Genomic DNA, 10,634 nt, shown 5'->3' on the forward strand with positions numbered 1-10,634 from the left:
TTTCCCTAAATTTGCTACCAATAAGTAAACACCAGGTCACAAAGACCCCAAACCACTAATGCCCTTTGGAACTCTAATCCATACACTCCCCACTTCCTGCTCAGTAGATATCAGTTAGACACTTAAGGCCCCTGTCCGTTGGGCCTCTCCCCTGGGAGATCCCCTTCCCTCCCTTACTCCTGGTAGAGAGCCTGCACCAGAGAATCTGTACAGATTGCTTCTGTGAGGAACTTCCCCAAAGGAAAATCTGTACAAGTATCACCCAAATAAAGCTATCGTGTGCTATTGCTTCTTGTTACATCCCTCCCATCAGTTTCCAGATACTCTGCATTCCCTACAAGAAGTAGGATTGGAGAAGCAGCAGAAGTTAGCTTTTGAAGGAACGTGTGTACTGTACTGAAATGTTTGGGTATCATCCATACAGACAGTTAGCAAGGGAGGTACTTGTTTCTTTTTATACTTTAGGAAGTTCCCTCTGGCTGTGGTGTGCAGAATGAGTTGAAGGAAGTAAGAATGTTGTCCTAGTCAAGAAGTCAAGAAAAGTGATGCTGGCTGGCCACAGTGCCACTGTGGTAACACAATGATCCATGATATGAGGTCACGTGGAAGGTATCAGGAGCACATTTCGGGGTCTTTGTGTGCTTATTGGGTACATATGGGTGCCCGTTATCCAGGGTGTTTCAGGCTGAGAGTGCGATCATGGCATGAAGTCTCTGTTGAGGCTACTCTTCCCTCTCTTTCTCTCTCCCTGTCTCATGGAAGAAGTAGATAAAAATAAGCCAAGGAGAGAAAAAGAAAGTAAGAAAGGAAAAAGACAAAGGAAAATGCTAAAGACTACGTCAAAGATAAGCAGAGCATGAAGTTTAGTGACCTCTTGAAGGTTGAGGTAGGTGGGTGAAGGAGAATGAAGAATCAAAGTGACCCCAAGATTTCTGATTGGATATCTAAACACTGCTGTTGTCTTTCATTAACTTTGGCAGAAATAGCAGAGAAAAGGACATGTGAGGTAGGAAGGTGATAAGTTCAGTTTAGAGTAAAGTGACTTCATAGGAATAAGGCAATTAATGATTTTGGAGCAAATGAATCCTCTTAGAAGAATTAGCAGTGACATGTTAAGAGGACTGAAGACAGAAAGATAGAAATATTGGGATTTAGGAAACCTGCAGAGGAAGAATCTATAAATATGTCTGGGAGGAGAGGATGTGAGAGATAGGAAGAAATCCAGAGCAGAGTGCTGTTGCAAAGGCCAATAGTAGGATATTTTTGAACAACTAGAGCAATAGGTCAAATGCCATGGAGTTCAAGTTACAGAAGGTTTGGAAATTGTCTATTGAATGTTGGCAGCCCCGAGGGCTTCTGGTCTCATTTGAGGAGAATAGAATTCATATCCCTGATTACTTAACCTAGAAATAGACATTACATGATTAACATTCATAAGAAATGATGAAAGGTAGATAATTAACAGAAAGTTGGGTAATTTAAATAGTTACATTAACAATTTGAAGTGTATATGATATGGTGATAAATTTATAGATATATAACTTATTGCATCTAAAAAAATAGCACTGAACTTATTTGAACTTTGCTTTTTCATTCAGTGAATTGAAAACTTCATGGAGTTTCCAGGCAATATGAACAATTTGTATTGCTTTATTTCATATTAACATATGTACCTAATTATGATTATTACCATAATATGTTTGAAAGAAGAAAGAATTTTCCATGCATTTGTAATGTTAATGCCAGTACACATAACAGTTGTTGCTATAGATATTTTGTTTTACTAAACTAAATTTGAACTTTTTAGACTTAAGCAATAAAAACATCTATAATGAGTTTTCTTCTTAGTGCTCTTACTTCATTAAAGTACTTACATATAATCATATTATGTCAAATGATATTATAATATGTGTTTTCTTCCCAAAGGACAGTTTGGATGTCATCCCAAAATAATACTTTCACGTCAGGTTTCTAATTGTTTTATTTATCCATCAGAATTTTGTTTGTAGTGAGTATTTCTCTTGTACTTAGGAAAGTGCACAGGTTTGTATGTATATGTAGTGATAAGCCACGTCTGAGTTCTTCATTTTGTTTTCAGGAAGGAGAGATGGAATTATACTAACCAGAAAGTCAAGCCAAAGGGGAATGATAGGCATGGAGTACTACTGGGGCAATTATTTCCATTATCTGCCTGGAACATCTTTCTTCCCCACTTTCTACACCCATTTCACTTCCTTTATGTAGCAAATATTTTATTCTTTTGCAAGTTTACTTATTTATTTTCTCCATGAGTGAAGGGACAGAGAAAGTCGCTCTCAGTGGGGTCCTGATGCTCCAATCCATTTCGGGCTCAGCCAGGCCTGAATTATGGGCTCCTGTGTGCCTGGTATACTTAGGAAGGTCTCGACTCAACCCCCAAATCCTCCCATGTGGATCACTACTGAAGTGCACCCTTTTTTATTACTGCACCACCTTCATTTATTCTTTCAAACAATAGCACCAGTCTGTTTTATCTGTGGTATCTGCCCTGCCTTTCCCAGGCAGTATCAGTTGCCGTGTTCTTGTCTCTGATACAGAACACTCATCCCATAGCTTGGTTGGTATCAATTTGTATACCACTTTGGTCTTCTAACCTAGTTCACTTTGCATGCAAAATGAGACATTTGTATCTTGATATTTTTAGAGGACAGAATAGCATTTGCCAATGTTAGTTACACATTTTAAGAGACAGAGTATATTATCTTCATTGTACAGATGAGGACACTGATGGCCAGCATATGCATCAGGCAGATCTAGGCACCAATGCTCAGATTCTAACTTCTTCCTTCTATAGAATACAAATGCTTAAAGCTGTTTAATAATCTTAAGAGATTAATGCTATTTTTATAAACATAGAATACAAATGCTTAAAGCTGTTTAATCTTAAGAGATTAATGCTATTTTTATAAAATATTCCCTATACTTTATTTTATATTTGAAAATTCTTACTTTTCTTGACTATAGATAGGACTTCTTTTTTTCATTTTCCTATTTACCTCCCACTCCTAACAGGGATTTTATTTTAGGTGAACTGTTTTCTATATTGACCTGGGGTCCAAGAACTTGGATGGGGGACAAATGACATTTTTATTTTCATTCATCTTTAATCAAAATTTGGAATTATCTTCAATTACAGATATAAGTAACCAAACTACTAGGGTTAGTAGACTAAGTTGTTACCAGTATAAATCACAGATAATGCCATTTAACATCATTGCTGTTGATGCTACCTTGAAATAGCATTTGTTTTTTTACCACTTTGAGATTATGGTATTTATTATACTTACTGCTGCATTCTTTAATGTATTAATAAATGAACCTGTATTTTATTATATCATGAATTTGATTTTTCAATATTGTGATAGGTTTATTGAATCATAAATACTTTTCCTTTTATCTTTTGTATTTTATTTTGGGCATTTGAAAATTACTCTGAGAAGGAAAACAACTTTCACCACTGCCAAAGACATCTATGGCACAACATATTTTTATTTCTTTTTTAATTTTTTAAATTTAAATTTATTTATTTATATTCATTCACTATATATCATTACAGCATACAAAATGAGATTTTTCCACCCAGAATGCACTGTATATTGGCTCAATCAAGCACATCAACATACGTGTTATCATCAACAAATAATTTTCAATTTCTTGTTTCCTGTATATTTTGATTTTTTTTCTCATCCTCGATTTCCTATCTCTCACCCTCTGCCATCTCCCACCCTCCTCCCACACTGTCTCTGGTATCCATGGTTGCTTTCTATGCCTTTTTCCCCCCCACATTTTATAGATTCAGTAATGATCTTAATTAATCTAAATATTTTCAATAGCAAGCACAGCTGATATATACATATCCATGAACATAAGTCCAACTTTAGGCATAAACCTCAGTGAGTCGAATGAACATGCTATAAGGTAGTACCTAGCTGGGGCTACATAGCTTACTGCAGTCATCAAATAGGTATTTTTAATGTATTTTTTTTTAATTTCAAGAAAAATAGTTTATTTCCTGAAACATTTTTTAAAAAATTAATTAATTTCATCCCCTAAGCATCATCACAGCATATAAAATGTGATTTCCCATCCAGAATATACTGCATAGTGGCTTAATCATGCATGTCATCATCAGTAATTTTCTCTTTCTAGTTTCATACACACACACACACACACACACACACACACACACACATTTACCCCTATTTCTGACTCTCTGCCCTTTCCCACCCTCTTCTCACACTATCTCTTGTGTCTACAGTTGTCTTCCATTCCTTTCCCTCCACATTTTATTGATCACATAATTTCTTAAATAATCTAATTGCTTTCAATAGCAGGTTCAGCTGATCATTTCAAGAAAAGCAGTTTTTTTTTTTTTTGGAGAGATTTTCACTATAGGGCGCATGCGCTCGCCAGGCAGACAGAGAGAGACAGAGAGAGACAGAGAGACAGAAAGCGAGAAATCACCCCCCAGGGGGGATGGTCACACCACAATCCCTTCTCCATTCTCCTCTCGGGATCTGGGGCACGCATGCACACGTGCCCGGCATGAGTTTTAAGCCACCAGGTCTGGGACGCAAACCGTAGTTGACTACATGGGAGTCCAGCGACACAGCCATTATGATAACTGCTGGTTCCCCCAAGAAAAGCAGTTAAGCAGTTTTGATGGTCAATATGGCAGTGGCCATAAGATGCCTTTGTAGAGTCTTGACACATCATCAAAAGCATAGTTTTTCCGAGCTGATTTATCAGACATCTCTTTATCCTTGTTCTGTAAACATTCAGATGACCCATAGATATTTTGCTGCTGCTGCAAAGCCTACAAAAAAAAAAAAAAAAAAAAAAAAAGGTATCAAATAAAAGGCATCAGATGAAAAAAAAGATGAGGTAGAAAAAATAAAGTCATATCCCTACATGGAAAGTGAACCTGAGGATGATGTCTATTTAAAACGCTTATACCCAAGGCAAATACATGAAGTAGACAAAGCAATTCATTTACTTAAGAAATTTCAAGGTCTGGACTTTACTATTCCAAAGCAAGGTGTTTATCTTGATTTGACATTAGATATAGCACTGGGAAAGAAGAAAAAAGTGGAACCATTTGCCAGTGTTCTTAGTCTTCCATACCCATTCTCTTTAGTAATTAATAAAGTTGCAGGGAATGCATCAGAAATTGAAATAGCGAAAGAAAATGGAGCTGCATTTGCTGGAGGAATTAATCTCATTCAGAAGATTTTGGATGCTGAAGTTCATGCAGACTTTTATGTAGCTGTTCCAGAAATAATGCCTGAGCTCAATCCATTAAGGGAGAAATTGAAAAAAAGATTTCCAAAGCTTATTAGAAATTCCATTGGCCGTGACATCCCCAGAATGCTTGAATTATTTAAAATTGAACATGAAGAAAGGGAGAACTTTCTCGAGACCAAAATAGCCACATTGGATATGCAAGTGATCAGATAGCTACCAATCAGCAAGCAGTTGTTAATGAAGTTTGTAGGCATAGACATCTGAGTTTGGGTCCCTTTGTGGTACATGCTTTTCTTCATAGTTTGACAAGTGAAGGTTTATTACTAAAGATCGATCCATTGTTACCCAAAGAAGTAGAAACCAAAGAAAGTGAAAAATAAGCTGCCTAAAGTGTTGCATTATGAAATTATTTTCAGTGGATTAATAAGCAACAGGGAAAATTATAAAATCATATAATTTCTACAAAAAAAAGAAAGAGAGAAAAAAAAAAAAGAAAGAAAAGCAGTTTTGAAATGCACTAGTTTCCCAGTGCTATATCCAATGTCAAATCAAGATAGGGAAATTTGCTTAAAACTTAAAGCCAGGAAACAGGTTAGGATTCTGTTCACATAGTAGGTACATGAACCTATCAGCAGCTCAAGACAGGACAAAAATCCTTAAAACCAGACAACAAAGCCTAGAAGAAAATCAGCAATATTTTAGTCAAAAGTCATAAAATGCTATTTCACCAGTTCAGTCTCATGTACTTAATCTATCTTCTGTTGTGGTTTGATCTTCCCAATTGAATTCTAGGATATAATATTCAACTACAGACTTGCCCCTATGATTAAGTTGGCCATTTTCTTAGTTTTTGAACTCTTATTTCTGTGGGTCTGTATTTAATTTTCCTGATATAGTACTCCCTTGAGAACTTCTTGGAGATCTGGTCCGGTGCTGGTAAATTCTTTAAGGTTTTGTTTATCTGAGAATGTTCTTGTCTTTTTTTCCCATATGAAGGATGGTACAACATATTTCTTTTTTTGGAGAGGTTTTCGCTATAGGGTACGTGCTCACCGGAAAGACAGAGAGACAGAAAGCGAGAAATCACGCCCCCCAGGGGGGATGGCCATGCTGCAACCACTTCTCCATTCTCCTCTCTTGATCTTGGGCATGCACGCACATGCGCCTGGCGTGAGTTTAAGCCACTGGGTTCGGGACGCGAACTGCGGTCGGCTATATGGGAGTCCAGTGACATAGGCTTTATGCAAACTGCTGGTCCCAAGGCACAACATATTTTTAAGAGCCACTACTCCAAAGGAAAATCAATCCCACAAAATCATTCTCTTCGAAAGGTTAGCACTCGGACATTCCATCGTTAAAATTATTTATTTTGGTTAGCAGATGGGACTGGATAAGTGTAGTGAAGGCTGTGGACTCCCACTCAGATGCCCCCTTGTCCTCCTAACAGGACAGTAGCTCTCAGTGGACTCCTCTGAAGAGCTGAAAAGTGCGATCTGACCTGATGTCATGCCCTTTCCTGGGACAACCTATATTCAGTGACTTCAGTGATGAAGAGAGAAAGCCTCTGGTCTTTCCTTACCAAATGGGGTCTGCTCTGTAGGGCTATCTATGTTCAGGGCTGCCTGAAGAAAGGGCTGTAGACCTTTGTTGTCGCATTGAAGTTTAATGCTTTTTCTGCAGAGTGTTTCTTTCTTCAGTCCCCACAGTAGTTGATCCTGAAATCACTCCTAGGTAGAGTTGCAGATCAAAACACAGAGCATACAATTAAATTAGAGTTTCAGACATACTAATAATTTAAAAATAATCATGTTTCAAATACTGCATGGAATATATATTTATCAAATACAAATTCATTGTTTATTTGAAATTTTAATTTGACTAGACATAAGTTTTTGTTTACCAAATCCGGCAAAACTTGCAGCATACAAATACCTGTGGTAGAGTCAGCTTCATAGATTACTTGACTGCAACAAGGTCTTTATGATAGTTAGTGACAATGAGGACTATAATTTAGGTAAGCACACTTCTCTTTATTAGTCTCCACAATGGTAGTAATGAGCAGGTAAATGTCATTACTTTGGGGACACTTGGAATTGGGGAAATCTGTTTGTTACCTTAGAAATAGAAGGAGCATTATAACTGACTTCAAAAATACTCTGGGGGTTACATGAAGCATTTGTGAAAAGTATTGAAGTAAAGGGCATTAAATATAATATTTTCAAACTTAATATTTTTAGGGCAGAGCAAATAGTTGTAATTGCTTTTGCTGGATATGTTCTGTCCTTATTTACATTGTTTAGACAGAAACAACAGAAATTTGTGATAATTTAATTTTTATTGTAGAGAAATAGAAATATTATTTTATCTATATGTACTAGAACAACAAATAATTTTAAAATTCTAATTATTCCTTTGTCTACCTCTTACATGTTCTATCACTTTGGGACACATACAGTATATCAGCATGCTATTGGGGAGTTTATCAATAACTAAGTACCTTACTAAGAAATAATCTGCTGAATATTTATGTACCATCCCACATTTCCAGGAAGGCTTTGAGTTGGTTTAAGTTACTCTGAACAAAGGAATGAAAGAGAGGAAGAAGTGCAATACTGAACCAGGATGGGAGTAATACTATTAGGTTGTTTGAAAAGTCATGACACATTTTTGTGTAGAAAAACATAGAAAAATACACATGACTTTTCTGACAACCCAATACTAGCCAATTCCTAAAATGTAATACTATTTCCAAACCTAAATTACTATTTTAATATTTTAAGAGAAGAGCTCTTTCCACCACAGCCTTGCCAGTTGTGATCAAAAGTACTCCTTCACAAAATATCAAAATAGTAATTCAGTTTTGGAAATAAAAAGGACATATATATTAATATCCTTGATTTGATTGTCATGTACTACATACATACTTTGTTTTTATTTAATTTTTATTTTATTTTTTTTAAATTAATTTATTTTTTTGTAGAGATTTTCACTATAGGGCGTGTGTACTCACCAGACAGACAGAGAGAGAACAGAGAGACAGAAAGCAAGAAATCATTCCCCAGGGGGGATGGTCACGCCACAATCCCTTCTCCTCCGTTCTCCTCTTGGGATCTTGGGCATGCGTGCACACGCGCCTGGCGTGAGTTTTAAGCCACCAAGTCCAGGACGTGAACCGCGGTCAACTACGTGGGAGTCCAGCGACATAGCCATTCCGCTAACTGGTGGTTCCCTACATACATACTTTGAAAGACCATATTATGTGCTATAGAGATTTCTTATTCACAATTAAATGTGAATAAAAAAGCATAACAAGGAGCCAAGACAGATATAATAAGATAAATACTTTCTCTGAAGTCAGATTTACCAAAGAAAAAAAAATTGTGGGACCTATGACGTTGGTATGCTCTCTTCTGAACATCTTTCTGTCATAGAGCTTAATAAATTGTCCATAATGACAGCTTTTGTAATTTTTATGTCTGTGTAAATATTACTTTGGAAATATCTTTTCAAACATATCTAAATATTTTTCAAAAGATAAAATTCTTATTATGTTAAATGACACATTTTGGTCTAAATTCCCTAGTTACCCTTGACAATGACACTTGTAAACAATAATAAAACCAACATTTCAAATTCCAGCATAACAGATGACTTAAATTATGCATGAGTTAAGGACCTAGTTCATGATTTATATTCTACATCTGAAGAACAAACAATACTTAATATTTCCTTTAATTATGTAATACTTATTTCGAGAAGTAGTTTTCAGTAAGTTTCTGTATTCAACGTGGCATATAGAAATAAAAGTAAGCTGAGTTTATTTTTTTTTAATTTTCAATTGGTGATATTTGGAATTCAATGAAACAAGGTGTTAGACTCACATCTATAACTCTCATAATACTGTTTAGCCTTGTGATCGTCTATTCCACTTGCAGTTGGGTTTACATAAATGTGTTTAGTTGGTCCAGAAATAGCCTTGGATATTAAATTTTTACTTAATAGATGTTAGGACTCTACTACAGAGAATTCTTCTACTCAGAACCTAAGAAACAAGTTTACTTATGATAGAATGATAATCTATCATCTATTAGGTAATCTATCATCTATCATTTGATATCTATCATGTTTAGATACAAAAAACAAAAGGCACTCTGTGAATGTTTTTACATCCTTAGGAATTCTATAAAAATTATCTGCTATCAAAATTCCATGAAGGGAACCAGCAGTTAGCGTAATGGCTGTGTCGCTGAACTCCTACGTAGTCGACCGCGGTTCGCGTCCCGGACCCGGTGGCTTAAAACTCATGCCGGGCACGTGTGCGTGTGTGCCCAAGATCCCAAGAGGAGAATGGAGGAGAAGGGATTGCGGCGTGACCATCCCCCTGGGGGGTGATTTCTTGCTTTCTGTCTCTATGTCTCTCTCTGTCTGTCTGGTGAGCGCATACACCCTATAGTGAAAACCTCTCCAAAAAAAGAAAAAAAAAATTCCATGAATTTAGAGGGTTGGACAGGGCAGAGGGTTAGGGATAGGGAATCAAAGATGGCAAAAAACAAACAAACAAACAAAAACGCAAAATATACAACACATAAGAAATGAAAAATTGTTTGTTGATAACACGTATGTTGATGTGCTTGATTGAGCCAACAGACAGTATATTTTGGTTGGAAAATTCATTTTGTATACTGTAATGATGTATAGCATATTAATGTTAAAAGAAAAATAAATTAATAAAAAAAAATTCCATGAGTTTAAACTATAGAATTGCTTGGGAACCAGCAGTTAGCGTAATGGTTATGTCGCTGAACTCCCATGTAGTCGACCGCGGTTCGCGTCCCAGACCCGGTGGCTTAAAACTCATGCCCGGCGCGTGTGCATGCGTGCCCAAGATCCCGAGAGGAGAATGGAGGAGAAGGGATTGCGGCGTGGCCATCCCCCCTGGGGGATGATTTCTCACTTTCTGTCTCTATGTCTCTCTCTGTCTGTCTGGTGAGCGCACGTGCCCTACAGCAAAAACCTCTCAAAAAAAGAAAAAAAAAAAACTATAGAATTGCTAACTAATTCAGACTGGAAATGATTTTGGCCAATACTCTTTATGTTTCATAAACTGAAACTTATAGTAAACCATGCCAAATGTAACTTTTTGTTAAGCCAATAAGTGCAATCTGCCTTCAAAATAAGTACTACGTGCATCTATTCCAACATGTGTGGAGATTCATAACACACATTTCCCTCCCTCTAATCCCTGTGATTAGTTAACAAAAACTTGACTGCTATAATGTAATAATCCATGAAAAAGAGCAAATCTTCACATTACATTTTTTTAAAGTTTATTTATTTCTTCCATGAGAGAG

General features: G+C 36.4%; 2 pseudogenes; both read left to right on the forward strand.

Moving 5' to 3' along the window:
• The window catches only part of LOC102486754 (nuclear autoantigenic sperm protein-like), a 453,231-nt pseudogene that overhangs the window by 392,371 nt on the left and 50,226 nt on the right, over nt 1-10,634 (forward strand).
• Nucleotides 4,711-5,663, forward strand: LOC102495470 (39S ribosomal protein L1, mitochondrial pseudogene; annotated as a pseudogene).

Source organism: Tupaia chinensis, unplaced genomic scaffold, assembly GCF_000334495.1.
Source record: "Tupaia chinensis unplaced genomic scaffold, TupChi_1.0 Scaffold000402_1, whole genome shotgun sequence".
In the NCBI taxonomy this organism is placed as follows: domain Eukaryota; kingdom Metazoa; phylum Chordata; class Mammalia; order Scandentia; family Tupaiidae; genus Tupaia; species Tupaia belangeri.